The sequence below is a fragment of the Dasypus novemcinctus genome, chromosome 17 (assembly GCF_030445035.2).
Source record: "Dasypus novemcinctus isolate mDasNov1 chromosome 17, mDasNov1.1.hap2, whole genome shotgun sequence".
Classification (NCBI taxonomy): domain Eukaryota; kingdom Metazoa; phylum Chordata; class Mammalia; order Cingulata; family Dasypodidae; genus Dasypus; species Dasypus novemcinctus.
In genome coordinates, this window is record NC_080689.1 from 100,919,802 (window position 1) to 100,938,304 (window position 18,503).

Consider the following 18,503-nt stretch of genomic DNA (forward strand, 5'->3'; position numbering starts at 1 on the left):
CTTGTTTCTTTGTTCTCCCCTTCCCGCCACAACTCTGGTAACCACAGCAGTATGCATGCACAAGGCATGAAATTCTGCAGACCCAGCATGAACTTTCAGCCAATTCCCTCCTTGGACACCTGCCACCCACAAGACCAGCCTATCACCCATGGACACTTTCCCTTCCCTCAGTATACATTCCCATGTTCTACCCCCAATAAATGAGGCTTGATCAGAATCCTGTCTTGCCTCCATTCTTCTCATCCCCTGCCCCCACTTCTTCCCACAGGCCCCTGGAATCCACCCCCGCCGGATTGGGCAAGCGGCGCCCTACGTGGGTGGGGCCAGGAATGAAGTACTCTTGATACACCAACACAACGGAAAACCTGGCCAGGTGATCTACGCGAACTCGGAAGACCTGAGAATTCTTGGGCGGAAGACCTGAGCAATCAGCTTGGACAGAAGACCTAAGCCATCAGCTTTGGCAGAAGACCTGAGCAATCAGCTTGGGTAGAAGACCTAAGCCATTGGCTTGGGCAGAAGACCTGAGCTATCAGCTTGGGCAGAAGAGACCTTCAGAAGACTGCCTATCTTCTGAAGGCTTGGTAAGTGATCGGCGAGGATGGGGCAGGCATCCTCTAATAATTGTTCCCTTTTCCTGTCTGGCCTGCAGGCCCCACTTAGGACAAGAGGAGTAAAGGTTAATGTTAAAGAACTCTCTAAATTCTTTGCGTTCCTAAAAGAAGTTTATCCCTGGTTTCCACAGGAAGGGAGCATTTACAACTCATAAAGGAGCTACAGCAGCTAAAAGGATTACAACACCATAAATGCAGAAAGGCAGTTAACCACAATCCTTTTATCAATGTCCCACCCACCTGCGCCTGCTTAGAAAGGCCACCCAGGCATGCATCCCCTGCAGTGAAACCTCCCCCTTTTTTTTTTGCATATCCGGGTCACCAAAAGGCAAACCTAGGGGCAAAACAATGAGGCAGATAATGAGGCAGATGGTGAGGTGAAGATAGTTTGTGTGCATTCCACTTTCCCCTTTAAATCTTTAAAAGAGCTTAAAACTGCCACCTCCACCTATGGGCCCACTGCTCTTTAACAGGCTCAGGAGATTATGAAGGCACTGTACAGCATATGAATTATAACCCTGGCCTGTTCGCCCAAATTCAAACTGCAGCCCTTAGGGCCTGCAAAAGGTTGCTCACAAAAGAATGCCCTGCCTCCTCCCTCACTAATATTAAGCAGGGGCCAGAGAAACCCTTTTCAGATTTTGTAGGCAGATTGTGCATGGCTGCAGAAAGACTGTTTGGTGATACCAATACAGAAACAGACTATGTAAAGCAAATTGCCTTTGAAAATGTGAATGCGGCTTGTCAGGCCGCAGTTAAACCTTATAGAAAGAAGGAGGACTTGTCTGGTTACATCAGGCTTTGTTCTGAAATTGGCCCTGCCTACCAACAAGGCCTTGCTACGGCCACCACTTTAAAAGAGGTTTTACAGCCACAGCAAATAAGAACTTGTTTTAAGTGCGGTGATCCCGGCCATTTCACCCAAGACTGTCCCACCCCCGGTATTAACAAAAAGCCTAGTAGTGCCCCTAAAGTCTGTCCTCATTGCTGCTGCAGCCAGCACTGGGCTAGTGGCTGTTGGTCCCAAATCAACATGCAGGGTCAACCTCTCCCTCCCCATCAGGGAAACGGAACATGAGGCCAGCTACAGGCCCCGAAACCCAAACAAGCTTATGAGGCAATCAACTTTGCTCCAGCGAATGCCAATCCCTTTCACAACTCTTCAAACTCCCTGCTGTCTACATGACAATGTAGCTCTGGGCTAGTTAGGGCTAATATAGTTAAGCCACTGGAAAGAGAGAAAAATGTGGCAAAATTTGTGTTTTGTTTTGTTTCCATGCTAATTCTGATTGGGCTTACTTAACCAAGATAATAAAATTAGTATGAAGTTTTTATCAAGGTCTAAAAGGAATTTTCAGTTTTAAATCAATAGTTTTCTCCAGAACTTCAAGTCTCAGTGTAGTCTTACAGTAATAATCCAAAAATGTGTGTTAATGGTCGGTCTAAACTGCAAAATAAAAACTTAACTATATTTATGCTGCTCAAGTTATTTTAACTGATTGCTGATAACTAATAATGTTTCCAAGCACAAGCTTGCATATTACAGGTGACATGAATTCCAGAAGAAATCTTAAAAGGTACAATCTAAAATGTGATATATAACAGAGGATTTAAAAGCAGCTATACCAAGAAAGTAAGAATTATGAGTCAATTGTAAATAAATTGTATGTTTCTGTTAATGTGTTGTAATTGTTTTGTGTTTGTCTGTTCATTCAATGTCAGTGTATATTATGATACCTCCGGATGGTAAATATAAATTAGTAGAAATTTTTAAAAGAGCTCTATTCAAATGGCCAAAAATTAAATAAGCACTTATATTAATAGTTAAGTTAATTATATTAATACATAAGTTTAAATGTTAATAAGATATCTACAATGATAAAAATTGTAAGCCTTGATTAACAAAATTACTATGCCTTTTCATAGGGGATGGTTCTTGCCTAGATTGAAATGAATGGCTTGTTTTTCTTTGCAGGGTGGTGTGGGGGATGCGAAACTTGAATGAATGTTAAAGAGTTGGGGGTTTGTGGCAATGCTAGCTGAAATTTAATGGGTTTTGCAAGGGGGTGTGTTTTGTCCTAAAGTAGGATGGCTAATTTTTCATAAACTCTTGAAAATTAATTTGCATGTGGCAAGTTGTAGAAGGTATTGTGATAACTTTAAGTAAGGGAATGTGTTCTGTAAAGATAAAATTTGTCTAAAAATGATATAATTATAGTCTATATGGTTATAAATAATTATAAAAGGTCTTATAAAGCATTATTTAAATTAAAGTGTTTAAGTGGCTATTTCCAAAAGGTCATTATTAAACAAACCTGAATTAATAATAATAATAATAATAAGTAATTTTATAACAGGGAAGCTTGGCTGCAGCCAGCCTCCCTTGACAACTTGCTTTTAGGAAACTGTTTCTGATATTGCATGCTACTAAGTATTTAAAGTAAAGTTCATTACTTTAACAAGCTCATTTAGTGTTCACGGTATTATGTTATAAAAAGTTTGCTTGATAACTTTGTATGTAGGCTATATGGAATGTATTTTTACTATTAAGGAAACGGGATAATTTTGTCCTAAGATAAAATGATTGGTTATTAAGAAAGGGTAAAATATGGAGCAAAACCTGAGTGACCACTAAAAGTGCAGAAGGTTCGTGAAAAAGGAAATTTTATAGTTAAAGTTGAATAAGATTTGATGGGTCTATCTATAAAATTTTAAAGGCTTTAGTATCAAGTAGTATGCTGATGCAAAGTTGAAAATTTTTATTCTTTCTCAAGGCCTCTCATCATTAATCTGTTTTGGTAAAAGTTCTTATCCTCAATAATCAGTATACAAAGAAAGTCTGTCTTATCAAAATAGCTTCTTGTGCTTCTTCTGCTTATCATTTCCTCGGTGTTCCAAGAAAGGAAAGTTTTATCTCTTTTAAAGGAACATAATGTTCAAAACTGCTTTCTCAAAACCTAATCCTGAACAGTAGCCTTTTATTCCAAGCTAATTATAAGAGATTTGTTCTTTTACCTTGAAAGAAAAATTAAAGTAATAATTAAGTTCTTTTAATATGTTATAAGTAAATAAAAGGTGTTTTACAGTGTTATAAAATTAACAAGTTTTTTCTTCCCTTAAACCCTCTATTAATTAAAGTCATATGAACAAAAGGTTTCTATAAATGCTTAAAAGTGTATAAAGTTACCAATATTTCAGCATAATATTAAAGAGAAGTACAGTGTGGTTATTCATGGTTTTAATTATAATAAAAGAGTATGTGTCACAGAAACAACCTCTTATCATAGATTAAAGTAACAACACTAGTATGCAGCAATCCCAAACACTGCTAGTTTGTTGCAAAAAGTTAAAGTCCAGCACAGCTATCACTTTGTTTTAAAACTTGCTAAGACTTTCTTTAGTGTCTTCTTACACAAATCAAGCCAGCTGCATTCCTCTATCTATAAAAAACCTAACAATGAACTTTTGCAGTGCTTTTCAGGACTATGTGCATGGCCTAACCATCTTGTACAGTATTTACTGATTGTAATAGTAATAAAAAAGCAGCATACATTACTTCTTGAAAAGAACAGGCTTGGCAGACTCCATTCATGTCTGCTCAGCATACTGAACTTGCTGCCATCATTAAGGTGTTAACAATATTTAAGGAACCTTTGAATGTTGTCTCTAATTCTGAATATGTATGCCTTACTGTTTAGCATATTGGAGCAGCTCATATCTTTGCTACTAATAAGTTATCTCAACTTTTCACTGACTTGCAACAGCTCATCAGGTTAAAACAGCATCCTATTTACATTACTCACATACGCTGTCATACCTCTTTGCCTAGTCCTATGACAGCAAATAATGCTCGAGCTGATTTATTAGTAGGGTGTTTACAAGGTGCTCATGCTCTAACTCACATTAATGCTAAAGCTGTGTGAAATAAATATCAAAAGTTAACAAAACTACAGGCACAAAAATTATTCATTCTTGTCCTACTTGTGGACCACTAACAGTGGTGCCTTTTCAAGCTGGAACTAATCCCAGAGGCCTGACTCCTAATCAGTTATGGCAGATGGGTGTTACTCACATACCGTCCTTTAGTAAACTACAATATGTTCATGTTTATATTGACACTTATTCTCATTGTATGTACACTGCTGCTCAAAGTAAGGAACAGTTGCATCATGTTCGTTCACATCTATAGTGTGCTTTTGCTGTAATGGGATGCCCTCTAAAAATTAATAATACACCTTACATTAGTAAATCCTTTGAATCTTTCCTTTTAAAATATGGTATTCAATATGTTGCTAATATTCCTTATAATCCTACAGGTCAAGCCATAGTTGAATGCAACCATCATACCCTAAAAACTATGATTTTAAAACAAAAAGGGGGAAATGTTATTATGACACCAAAAGATTAATTAGCAAAAGCTTTATTTACTTTACATTTTCTTAATGTTTATAATTCATTAACACCTGTGGAATGTCACTCTGGAAAATGTCAAACATCTACAGTAGACACAGGAAATGAAGATCAACCAATATTCTAGAAAGATATTTTAAGCAATGAATGGAAAAAAGGCAGGATTAAAGTAAGGGGGTGAGGCTATGCTCTTATCATTTCAGAAAATGGAGAACAAATTTAGTTATCTCTGAAAAGGATTAAACCCCAGAATGAAGAGATGGAGTCTTCTACAACTTCTGATGATGGTGATCGTAAGTAATAAGGAAGCTGCCAGTAATTACACTTATTAGGCCTTTATACCTAAACCCCCATTACTTAGAGTGTTAACCTGGAAAAATCCATTCTTTCATATATATCTGAATAAAACCCATATATTCCCTAAACCAATTGATAATTGATTGCCAATTAAACCCTATAAAGAAAGACAAAGAATTGATAATCTCATATTACCATTTGATTATCAATCCTTATGCATTAGTAACCATCCTTTCTGTATGTAGGTTAAAAATCAGACCATAATTATCTTCAAAAATAGTAATATTCAGTTTATTGTGACTTTGTTTCCCTCTTACAATTTAATCATAACCAAGAATCCTACTCATGATTGTCGGAAAATTAACTATAACCCAAAAATGCTCTATTCTATAAAAATGAGGCCTTGCATCCTAATAGCCAGTACCCCGCAACTAACATACTATGGAGAAGGCAAACTAAAAATTTTACTATCTGCATCTGTGTCAAAGAGAGCCACCTTCATCCCTATATTGGTAAAAAATTAGCCTCACAGGTTCAGTCACTACAGCTGCCACAGCAGGTGGTGCTCTTGGTCATGGCCTCATCAGCTTGCAATACTTTAAACAAGAACGACAAATGAGCCTAGAATCCAGTGCACAGTCTCTTGACTCTCTGCAGTGGCAACTAACATCCCTCGCCCAAGTAGTCCTTCAAAACTGCAGGGCCCTTAACTTACAGCTGAAAAAGGGGGGAACCTGCCTTTTCCTCCAGGAGGAATGCTGCTACTATATAAATGAATCTGGTATTGTTGAGGAAAATGCTAAGAAATTGTGAGAATTGGGGGAAGGAATACTGCCCTCCCAATCAACCTCTCCTTATCTGCCTGGCTCACCTCCCCCTTCGTAATGTGGCTAGGTCCCCTCCTCAGCCCCCTAATCACTCTCCTTTTAATCTGTGCATTTGCACCTTGCCTCCTTAAATTTCTCCAAGAAAGGATGAAGCAAATTTCTGCCCATGTGATGTATCTTGATGCTGTTCATCAATACCAGCCTATCCAGACCGAAGAACAAACAACCAACCTTTGAAAATGCAAATCTCTTATGTTGCCTCATCACCAACCTGTACCCTAATGGCATTTCCTTGCCTGTCCTCCCTGCCCATGGTCACCACTGCCCCTATTGCAGTTAACCCTTCTTTGTTTAATTAATATCACTGAACAGCTTCAGTAAGGAAAACAGCTTCAGTGAGGAGTTTAGTGGTTCAAATGAGCAGCAGGTGCCCTAGCCAAACAAGACCAGGGTGGGTGTGGCCTCACCCACTAATCTCAGTACATTATGCATGTCATGCATGGTGTAGAGCTCCCTGTTATAGCTTGTTATATTTGCAAGTCATTTATCGCTGAGGCGCTGGTCTGGTTAGCCAACAACGGGCAACTGGGCTGACCCATCAGTCAACCTAAGACAGATGTGGCCTTTTGCTGCCATGATTCCCAATGACAGGTAAGACTGATCACTTAACAGGTGCAGCCCCAACCTAAGACAGGCACAGCCCCCTCAGTACGGGGGCACCTTGCAGCCGCACGTCACCAATGAGCATAAGCCCTGCCCTAACATGAGCCATCACCAGCTGTTCTTCACTTCAGTTCCTAACATATTAAACAGAGAAGGGGGACCTGTGGGGAGCCACCCACTGTGAAATCTATTTACAGCCTCCAACAACATGGGCGGATTTCACAACTACCTCAGCCCTGCCCTGCCATTTCCTTCTTCTTCCTCCTTGTTTCTTTGTTCTCCCCTTCCCGCCACAACTCTGGTAACCACAGCAGCACGCATGCGCAAGGCGCGAAATTCTGCAGACCTGGCACAAATTTTCAGCCAATTCCCTCCTTGGACGCCTGCCACCCACAAGACCAACCTATCACCCATGGACACATTCCCTTCCCTCAGTATATATTCCCATGTTCTACCTCCAATAAACGAGGCTTGATCAGAATCCTGTCTTGTCTCCATTCTTCTCATTCCCTGCCCCCACTTCTTCCCACAGGCCCCTGGAATCCACCCCCACTGGATCAGACAGTTAATATCTGTAGTTCAGGGAAGCAGATGTGGTTCAAGTGATAAGGCTTCCACCTACCATATAGGAGAACCTGGGTTTGATCACTGGGGCCTCCTGGTAAAAAAGAGAAAGTGAGCCTGTATGGTGAGCCAGTGCCTACGTAGTGAGCCAAGTGCCCTCATGGTGAGCTGTGTGCCCATGTGCTGAGCTGATTGTCCATGTGAATGCCCATGTGCTGAGCCAGTGCCCGTAAAGGGATCCAGTGCCCACACAGTAAGCCAAGTGCCCATGTGTTAAGCCAAGTGCCTGTGTGAGTACCTATGCAGTCAGCTAGTGCTCACATGGTGAGCTGAGTGCCTCTGTGGTGAGCCAGTGCCTGCTTAGGTGAGTCACACAGTAAGATGATGATGCAACAAAAGAGACACAAAGGGGAAAGTCAAAGTGAAGGGCAGCAGAGACCAGGAACTGATGTGGCACATGTGAAAGGGTACCTCTGTCCACATCAGAGGTCCCCAGGACTGAGTACTAGTGAATCCTAGAGGAGAAAGATGAGAAGACAAGACAAAAATGCAGAAGGTCATACAGTGAATGGGCACAGACAGTAAGAACAGTAGGATGGAGGTGGGGCTGGGGCTGGGGGAGGAGAAGAAAAAATATAATTATGCTGTAGTCTAATCTTTAAAAATATTTATAATTCATACCATCATATAATAAGTGCTGTACTCAAATTTAAAAAAGGACAAATCTGAGAAAGGAACATTTCTATCTTAGACAAAAACAGATGACTTCACCTCAACATTAGATGGGACCTCCTCAACCACCCTGTCACTAGAAGGCTCCTCTACTAGGTCTTCCATGGGAGCTAGGGGGACACAGAGTAATGATCAGTACACTGGGGTGCAGCTCCTGCATTACTTTGCTTTGCCCAGACAAGAGGCTACAATGTGCAAACAAGGATGGTGGAGCTACCCAGAAACCCTTCATGTAGGAAAGAGAGACAAAGGAAAGAGTGGAATATAATCAGAATCCTTGGCTTTGTAGCTGAAGACAATCTAAGTCAATGTGAAATAGTTCATGTATAAGTGGTACTAAACTATACAGTATGATGATATATATCTAACCTATTCTGAAGTCCAAGGAAATCATCAGTATCACACTGATTTCAAGAAATACTGCTTCAGCCTCACAGCCTTGTTGACTTTTAACATCCCATCCATTCTAGAGGATTTTTAAAAAAATTTCAATGAGATAGCTATGTAATAGAAAATTTGCCAGTTTACCCATTTTTACAGCATGTATAATTTACTTGAATCAATTATATTTACAGTGTTTTGTAACTGTCACCAAACATTCAATTCCAAAACTTTCTCCTTACCTGAAACAGAAACTCTGTAATTATTAGCTATTAAGCCCATTCTACTTTCTGCTAGTCCCTGGTAATAAACTCTAATCTCTTATCTGTTTCTGTGAATTTACTTTTTCTTAGCTTTCAAATAATTGCAATCACCAACTGTTTTACTTTTGTGTCTGCCTTATTCAGTACGTTTTTAAGGGTCATGCATATAGTAGTATGTATCAGAACTTCAATACTTTTTATGGCTCAATTATATTCCATTGTATGGATATGCCACTTTTTAAAAAAAACTCATTCCTCTATATGAGCACACTTAGGTGGTTTCCAGCTTTTGGGTATTGCAAATAATGCTGCAATAAATACTGGTTTCGAGTACCTCTTTCAGCCTCTGTTTTTAATTCTTTAATATATAAACCTAATAGGTAGCTGTCATATAGTAGTTCTAGATTTAGCTTTTTGACTATTCCTATCACCAATATATGGGGACTCCAGTTTACTCATATCCACATCTCTATTTGTTATTTTCTAGTTTTGTTTCTTTCTAAAATATTAGCCACCCTACTTATTAAAAATGGAATCTCCATTTCCTTAAAGACTAACCCTCTTCAACTGCTGCTGGGAATGTGGAATGGTGCAGCCATTTTGGAGGATGATTTGGCAGTGCTCAAAAGGGTTATTATAGAATTGCCATATGATTGTGCAATCCCACCACTGGGTATATAAGCAAAAGAATTGTGACCAGCAACAAATGAATGGATAAGCAAATATGGTTTATACATACAATGGAATATTACTCAGCTGTAGGAAGGAATGGCATGTTGATATATGTGACAACATAGATGAATCTTGACCTTATGTTGAGTGAAGTAAGCCAGTCACTAAAGGCAAATACTTCTTGACCTCACTGATATGACCTAAGTTTATTTAGGAGACTCACAGAGAGTCTGGAAGATAGATTAAAGGAGACAGAAAGGGAGTTGAGTGTGGTTAACCAAGCTCAATATGGGCAGAGCCTATGATAAGGGGTGGTTTGGCAGTGGATGGGGTGATGGTGATGCAGGGATATGAGTGGGTTGATGGAACTGGAATGGAAGGGTGAGCATGGTGGAGGTATTTAATTTGGACTGTATGGAATTGTGGAAGTCTTGGAGGAAGGAACAAGTGTACTTGGGATTTGTTGGTTTGTGTTGGGACTACAAGGATGGGAATGTTTTTTTGGCAAATACAGCAGGTAGGTCACTGGTGCAGTGTACCGGTGCTAGGGGGGCATATAGAAAAGGATGCCCCTGGGGGATGCTTCAAAGGAATATGAATGTGTTCATCTTGTCATAAGGTGTTATATCAGTGGATGGAGACCCACAAACAATGAGAAAATATTAAAATTCCATCCTGGGAATCCTGCTATATACTCAAAGAGAGGGGCAAGAATCTCTAGAGTACATGGGCAGTGCCAAATAAAAGCAGACCAGTATGTCAAAGCCTTATTATTAATGCATAAGACTATGAACCTTATTCTTGGAAAATTGAAACTTAGTGGCTAACATAGGTTCTGAGGGAAGAAGGAGGGAAGAATAGATGGATCATAGGGCATTTTGAGGGCATTGGAACTGTTCTGTGTGATTTTGCAATGATGGATACAGATGACTGTACATTGTGTGAAAACGTATAAAAGTATGATGCAAAGTGTAAACCATAACATAAACCATTGACCATAGTTTGTAGCAGTGCTTCCGTTTTTTTTTTTCAATTGTAACAGATGAACCCTACTCATGTATGATATTGCTAATAGGAATAAATATGAAATGGGAAGGGGTGCAGTAAATGGGAATCACCTATATATTCTTCTATTTTCTTCTCTCTTTTTTTAGGTACCAGGACCAGGGAGTGAAACCCAGACTTTGTAAGTGGGAAGCCAGTAGTCAACCACTGAGCCACATCAGTTCCTTTGAGTTGTTTTTTTGTGTGTGTGTTTGCTTTTTTCATTTTTTGTTTGTCTTTGTTTTTAGGAGGCACTGGGAATCATACTGGGACCTCCCATGTGGAGAGCAGGCATTCAAACATTTAAGCCACATCTGCTCATTCCCTATATTTTTGATGTGACATTTCTGTAACCTAAAGCTTCTTTGAAGATAAAGTGAAAAAAAATAAGATGTTGGGGGAAGATACAGATGAAATTGTAAGTATACATAAAAAATAACAGATATTAAGGTGATGAAAGTCACAATGCAAAAAACTTTTGACTTTCTTTATGGGGAGGTTTTGAACTACACAAAAGTTACAGCTATGGCAGGGGAGGTCTACTGGTGCAGGGTGACAGTGAGGGACAGATGCATGGGGAAGGGTGCACCTCAGGCATGCCTCTAGGGATTATGAATGTGTCCATATGGTCATGGGGTGTTATCTCAGTAGATGGAACCCATACAATAACCAACAAAACTTTCAATTCCCATTCTTGGAGCCCTGCTACATTTTCTAATACAGTGGCAAGAATATCAATACATCATCAGAACCTAGCTAAAATAGGACAGACCAATATGCCAGGCCCTTGATATTAATACTGGTAGTTATGAACTTCATTCTTGTAAAATTGAAACTTAGCCTAGTGATATATACTGCCTAACAGTTACCTTCTGAAAATGTGTATGTTGCTCAAATGTGGCCTCTCTCTAAGCCAAACTCAGCATAGAAGTCTGCTTTCTCCCCAGCATGGGACATTACTCCCAAGGATGGGCCCCCTTGGCACTGAGGGATCGTTACCAATTGCCAACTAGAGATACATTTGTAAAAAGACCTTGACCAAGAGAGGGAATATTAAATACAAATGAGTGTTTATGGCTAGGATACTTCAATATGAGTCAGGAAGTCATTCCAGAGGAAAGTTTAGGCAGGTCACAGGAGGATCTCTGTGGCTGCCACAGTAAATAATACCTCAGGCAGGAGTGTTCCTGAGGGCTCTAAAGACATCTGGACATTCTAGCCAGGGCAGATATCCCCAGGAAATTGGCAACCCATCAGTGGGCCTTACCTTGGAAACTATGGACCATGGTTAGTAGCAGTGCTTCAAGATTTATAAAAAATATCCCACATTAATGAAAGATGTTTTTAATGGGTAAAGTGTGAGGGGGTGGAGGTGGGGTATATGGGAATCCCACCTAATTTTGCTTTAACTTTCATGTAATCTAAAATTTCCTTAAAAGTAAAGGGAAAAAAGACCATGAGTACATATAGGTAAAGCCCTTAGAAAACTGTGGTACAGTGTCAATTTTATATGAATACTCAATTACTCAATCCAAAAGGATGTGCAAAAACTTAACTGTTGTTACTTGAGACACAGAACCTAGAGGGCTAAAGAAAATGGAGGGTAGGTCAATCAGATTTCAATATACAGTCCTGCATACATTTTAAATTTCTTATTAATGCATTATTTTTGCTGCTATTTTGTATGAAAACCCTACTGTCCCAAATTGTGGAATACAACAATTTCAGTAGGTTTTTGTATCACATCTTTAGCAATCCAGACAGGCACACTGATGAGGTCCATTTGTGCTTTCTGGAGTCTGAAGCTTCAATGCAGAGTCATGGCTATAGGTAGGCTGGAAATATCTGGGCTAATTTCACCCATGACTGCTCAGAAGTTATATTTTGCCTAGAAGCCTCTGTGAGCCTTCCACATGTATCTGCTACAGCAGCACCTTACTTCCCAGCACTATATGTGTTTAGTTTCTTAGCACTTCTATAATACATTGCCACAGACTCAGTGGTTTGAGAACACAAACTTAAACCTTCACAATTCTAAGGACAAAAAGTCCAGCATTAATGTGTCCACAGCACCATACTCTGTGTCTCTCTCTGAAGATCCTTGCTAGGAACCATTCCTTGACTCTTCCAGCTTCTGATGGCTCCAGGTGTCCTGGCTCCTGGCAGCATGACTCTAATTTCTTCCTCATCTTCACCTGGCCTGCTTTTCCAGTGTTGGTCCATCTTAACACAGCCTTCTCCTCTCTGTCTCTTCCCTTCTTGTAAGTGCACAAGTTGTATTATATTGCAGTTCACCATGATTCAATAGACCTCATCTTAATCACATTTGCAAACATCTTATTTCCAAAAGTGGTCACACTCACAGGTACCAAGGTTTTCTCAATGTAATTTGGAGGGACACAATTCAACCACTGATGTTCTGTCATGGTAGGTACATGACAATATGCCTTTGTCAAAATGCACAAAGCTGAGGATTAGGAAGAGCGAGCCTCCAAAACACTGTATCAATACTGTCCCTTCAATTGTTCATGCCACAGTGATGAGAGTTATTAACAGGGGAAACTGCTGGCTCTAGACTGGGAGGGTGGCAGGGGAATATGTGGGAATTGTTTGTATTCTCCACAGTTTTTTATGTGAATCTAAAACTTCTCTTAAAAATATATCAGATTTTTAATAATTTCACAGCACTTTTTCAGAAGATAACTCTTCCTACTAATGTTCAGAAATAGACTGACCAAACATTAACTTAAAATACAATCTACCAGTAAATGTGAACCAACTTTAGTTGTAACTACATTTTTAATTATGTGGTTGTGGCACTACTGACTCATTACTAAAAGCAAAATTTCACATGTGAATTAAGAAAACTATCATGGCTTAACCTTTTTAAAGGTTTTTCTCAATATGGAATACTTAGTATCTACAGTCAACATTACTGATGCAATAAAATAATTGCATTTCTACTGTACTGTCTGTGGAATACTTTCTAGGGAATGTTTGAGGACACTCCCTTTTCTTTGGCCAGATGCTGATTTTGAGGTTCCCAACTGAATGGGATTGTCAGATAGTAGATTTTTTGGACTGGGTAGCAAATTTTCTTTTTTCATGCTTGAGACAAGAACTGGGAAAGGCATTCACAACAGAACTCTCAGGTGACATCTTACCAACAAATGAATGTAGGAAATCATTATTAATTTATTTACAGTTCACACTATGATCCCTTATTTACAGTCTACACAGGTGTCCCACTTGAGTAAAAGGTGGGTTTCAAAAAAAGTTGTAGTTTGGGGTTCATTTTAGACACCCAAAAGACAGATGTAGGGTACTTTATATAGATGACACAGCATAGGAAGGCAGCAGAGCACAGTGACCAAAAGCATGGGTGCCAAGGTCTGGTCAACTGTGTTTAAATCTCATTCAGAGGCCACCCAAAACAGGGAACATTATGTAAACTCTTTATGTGTCCAGTTTTCCATGCTGTCTTTTGAAGATTTTAGCCAGACCTGCTTATTAGTTTGTATTATGAGACTAAAAATAAGCAAATGTAAGGAAATCCTTAAGAAAAATGCCCAATATATCATAAAAGCCCCAGAAGAGTTCACTTATTAAATGATGGGAGGAATTTCAAGAAACTTGCTAGTACTTCCCTCCAGAGTGGGTGCCTGATGGTTCCAGGACAAGGGGGATGGACACCGACTTTCAGCCCTCAGTGGGGTGATCCTTTACAGCTCACAGAGAACACGTGCTCTGTTCTGAGATCCCACATCAACCCTGTGTGGTCAACAACACTGCTGAGTGAATGATTCTAGTCAGGAAATGTAGTCAGTGCCCCCACTCAGCAGATTCTGGGGTTACAAGTTACCTCCCAGGAGCTGTGGAGAAAGGCCTGCCAACTACTTTATTACAGGAGAGAGAGTGGTTCAAACCCTCACCCTGCCTTCTGCATAAGTGAGTTCTCTGACCCAAACCATAACTCAGGTTTCCCCTCATAGAGTTCCTCTGAAGGACCAGGGAACAAAACTTGTGAACATCGTGCCCCAAATACTCCCACTGTCAGCTGCCTCATGTGAGCCTTCCTGCGGGCATGTAATCTCTCCTAGTGATCAGGGGTGTGCTTGATTCCCATCCTGCCTCAGAACCCACCTTTTCACAAAGAGCTGCCACATGAGAGCTCTGCAAAGAATGTGCTCTCCTTGCACTCAAGTCTGAACAAGCAGTGGCAGAGGAGAGAGTCCCATCCATAGCTATCCCCACCCAGGACTTTCCTCAGCACCTCTAGCCTCCTTTCTTTGGGCCCCAATTGCTCATGTACTAAGGGATGTCCCTTCTTCTCCCTCCCCCAGGCTGCACTCAGTTACCTGCACCCTCTGCTATTATCCCAGAGAAATCCCACCATGAAATCTGGCAAAATCATATGCCCTTTTAGGTAAAGATAGACAATCCATTAATGAGAAAGGATAGTGAAGGGAATCACTCCATTTAACTTCAAAATTTGTCTTACTTATGCTCTAGCTTCCTAAACCATGGAACCACTAACAAGTCTAATATGTGTTATTATGGTCAACATCTAAAGAAGCTTATTTTGTGATGTAAAACACAATGGAAAAAAATTATTCTATTTTCCCATACTTACTATTGAAGAGCATACAGGGCAGTGAGAAAATCAGTAGGTAACTTCCTAAAATGAAAATTTTGGATAACCCCCAAGGATTAAAGGAAATATGTATATTGGTTTATAAACTGACATTTGGAAACTCAAGTTCTTATAGCTAGGTTTGGAAAACTAGTTATATGAATGGTACTAACATACCCCAAGTATACTGAGTTATATATACACTTAATGATGAATAGAGGTTGAAAAGGGTGTTAAAAACATCTTTAGTACACCTCATCATATGAAATGCATCCTTTCTGGTCCCTACCAATCCAGATTCACTCCATATTCTGCAATAATTATTTTACTACATCTCTGCTGAGTAAAATAACATTAACACAGACATGGTCTTGAGGAAGAGAGTGAATGGTAAAGAACTTTATAAGAAATGCTAAAGTTTTCTAAAGGGAGACTCATTTTGAGACAACCAGCTTGATAGATGGATCTAAAATATAAGGATTAAGAGAAAACTATAAATCACATCTAAAACTCTTTAGGACAAATTGGAGAGGAGAAACTAGAAGAAAAGTGAATCATATTTTGTGGAAAAATTTCCTGCCAATTTTTTGGGGATTGAATTAATCATGTAGGCCAATATGATCATACCTCTTAAGCAGCAATTGAGATTTCCCATCTCTATGTACTGTGGAAACTAAGCTGGGAGCTTTTCCACCTGCTACCAACTCCAAATCTCTCTGGGCATAGAGTGACAGTTAGGACCATGAGCCTTACGTGCATCATGAGATAACCATGGCAACCGGTCATCACAGAATTTTCAAAGGGAATGTATTCTCCATATTGCAAGGTCCAACTGCTGCTGTGTGGCCATTTTACTTGGCCATCAGCATTGAATGGGTGTTTCTATATCTCAACATCCTCTCCAATATTTTTTATTTTCTGTTTCTTAATAACACCATTATAGTGAGTGTGACATGGTATTTCAGTTTGGTTTTGAGTTGCATGTCCATAATAGCTAATGAAGGTAAGGATCTTTTCATGTGCTTTCTGGTCATTTGTGTATACTCTTTGGAGGCACAAGTCTTTTCCCCATATTTAATTGGGTTTTCTTTCATTGTATTGTTGAGTTTTAGGATTTCTTTGTATAGTCCAGGTATTAAACCCTAATTGGATATATAGTTTCCAATTGTTTTCTCCCATGGAATGAGTTGTCTTTTCATTTTCATGATAAAATTATTTTAGGTGAAAAACTTTTTAATTTAGATGAGGTCTTATCAATTTTTCCTTTGTTGCTTGTGCTTTGGGTGTAAAGTCTAAGAAACCATTGCCCAACATGAGGTGCTGAAGATCATTTCCTATGTTTTCTTCTAGAAATCTTATCTTACTAGTTCTTTAGATCTTTATACATTTTCAGTTAATTTTTTGTATATGAGATGAGATCAGGGTCCTCTGTCATTGTTTTATATTTGGATTCCAGTTCTCTTAGCATCATTTATTGAATAAACTATTTTGAGTGGACTTGGCAGCCTTGTCAAAAATCAATTGGCCATAGTTATGAGAGTCTATTTCTGAATAATTTTGAGGGTCCATTCAGTTCAATTGGTCTATGTATCTACTTGTCCCAGGACCATGTTGTTTAGGCCACTGTAGCTTTGTAATATGTTTTAAAGTGAAGAAGTGTGTGTCCTCTGAGTTTGTTTTTCATGATGGTTTTGGCTTTTTGGGACTGTATGTCCTTCCAAATAAATGTGTTGACTTGTCTTTTCCATTTCTACAAAGTTGTTTATTGCAATTTTCATTGGGACTGCATAGCATCGGTAATTCATATATCTTGGTATATTTAACCTTCCAATCCATGAGCAGGGAATATCCTTCTATTCTCTTAAAAATTCTTTTTGTATTCATAATTTTGAAGTTTCCCATGCATAATTCCTTTACATCCTCAGTTAAATTTATTCTGGTAATTGGAAATGGATTTCTTTTTTTCATTTCTTCCTGAAATTATACATAAATACTACTGATTTTCTCATGTTTATCTCAACAAACAGCACTTTGCTGGAATTGTTAGCTTGAATAACTTGGTTGTACAATGTACAGGACTTTCTATATATAAGATCATGTCATTTGCAAGGAGAAAGTTTTACTTCTTTTCCTAATTGGATGTCTTTAATTTCTTTTTCTTGCTTACTTGGCTCTGCCTACAACATCCAGTACAATGTTGAATTACATCGGTGACGTTGGGCATCCTTGTCTCATTCCAGATCTTGGAAAGTTTTCAATCTTTCACCAGTGATATGGTATTTGCAGTGGTGTTTTTCAAGTATGCCCTTTATAATGTTGGTGAAGTTTCCTTTTATTCTTATTTTTCTAAGTGATTTTAGGAAGAAAGGATGCTGGATTTTGTCACATGCCTTTTCTGCATTAATTTAGATGATATTGTTTTTTCCCCCTTCATTTTTGGTTTTTAAACTCTCCAATCTTTGTGATTTCTTTCTGCTTGTGTTGGATTTAGTTTGTGCTGTTGTTTTGTTAGTTCCTCCTGATGTGCAGTTCGGTGTTTGACTTTTGCTCTTTTTTCTTTTGTAGTTTAAGCATTTAGGGCTATAAATTCCCCCCTCAGTACTGCGTTTGCTACATCCTGTAAGTTTTTGTATGTGGTGGTTTTGTTTTCAGTCATCTCAGAATGTTTCCTAATTGCTTTCCTGCTTTCACCATTGAGACAGTCCTTAAAAATGCTGCTTTCTCAAAGCTGTTGGGGGAGAGAATCAATGCCCAAAGGATGTTCATGAGCCACCAGAATGGCCCCAATGCTGACACAATTTCCTGGCTCTACATTTCAAACCCTAACAATTATGTCATTTCCCTCACATGAACCCCCCCCCAAAGGTCTAGATGAAGTTCAGACTTGTAGCCCTCTTCCCACAGCATTTTTACATTATCTGTCACCTACTTTGGTGAGCCTCTCTGACAGTCAAGTGACTTCCCTGAGTGACTGGTGGTCTATTTGGCTCCCCAAGCTGGTGCAGAACCCTGGGCATCCCAGACCAACTGCTACACGGCAGCTCCTCAAATGATTAGCTTCACCTTCCACTGAGCAACCCGGGGTGATCAGTTGATGTTCATCAACAGGGATAGTGACCCACTGCACCAGGGCTTTTTGGTTCAATGGATGAAGTCTGGAAGCCCCCAGCTTTTTCCCTGGCTAAGGTCTTCAATCCTGTCTGAGCAGCCTGGATTGAAAATAGGCGTAGAGTTCACAAGCACTAATTATGTACCTTCTCTGCAAGTGTTCTTCCTCACCAAACCAGGTCCATTCTGGAAGATATGGGTCTGAGACCTTACAGTCCTTATGAATTTTACTGACCATTACTGATACTACATGCCTTTTTCTTTACTGTTTCACAAGCTGAACTCACTACAGATC

General features: G+C 39.4%; 1 long non-coding RNA gene across 3 annotated transcripts in view; it reads left to right on the forward strand.

The window, feature by feature from the left end:
• Nucleotides 1-5,002: 5,002 nt before the first annotated feature.
• The window catches only part of LOC131274114 (uncharacterized), a 67,496-nt gene continuing 53,995 nt past the window's right edge, over nucleotides 5,003-18,503 (forward strand). The window contains exons 1-3 of one of the 3 annotated variants that reach the window (XR_009181327.2): nucleotides 5,003-5,317; nucleotides 10,578-10,609; nucleotides 10,716-10,885. This is a non-coding gene — a long non-coding RNA (uncharacterized lncRNA). Of the gene's footprint in view, nucleotides 5,318-7,799; nucleotides 7,957-10,577; nucleotides 10,610-10,715; nucleotides 10,886-18,503 lie in introns of those variants that run through there. The other 2 variants (XR_009181328.2, XR_009181326.2) reach the window with 2 other exon arrangements.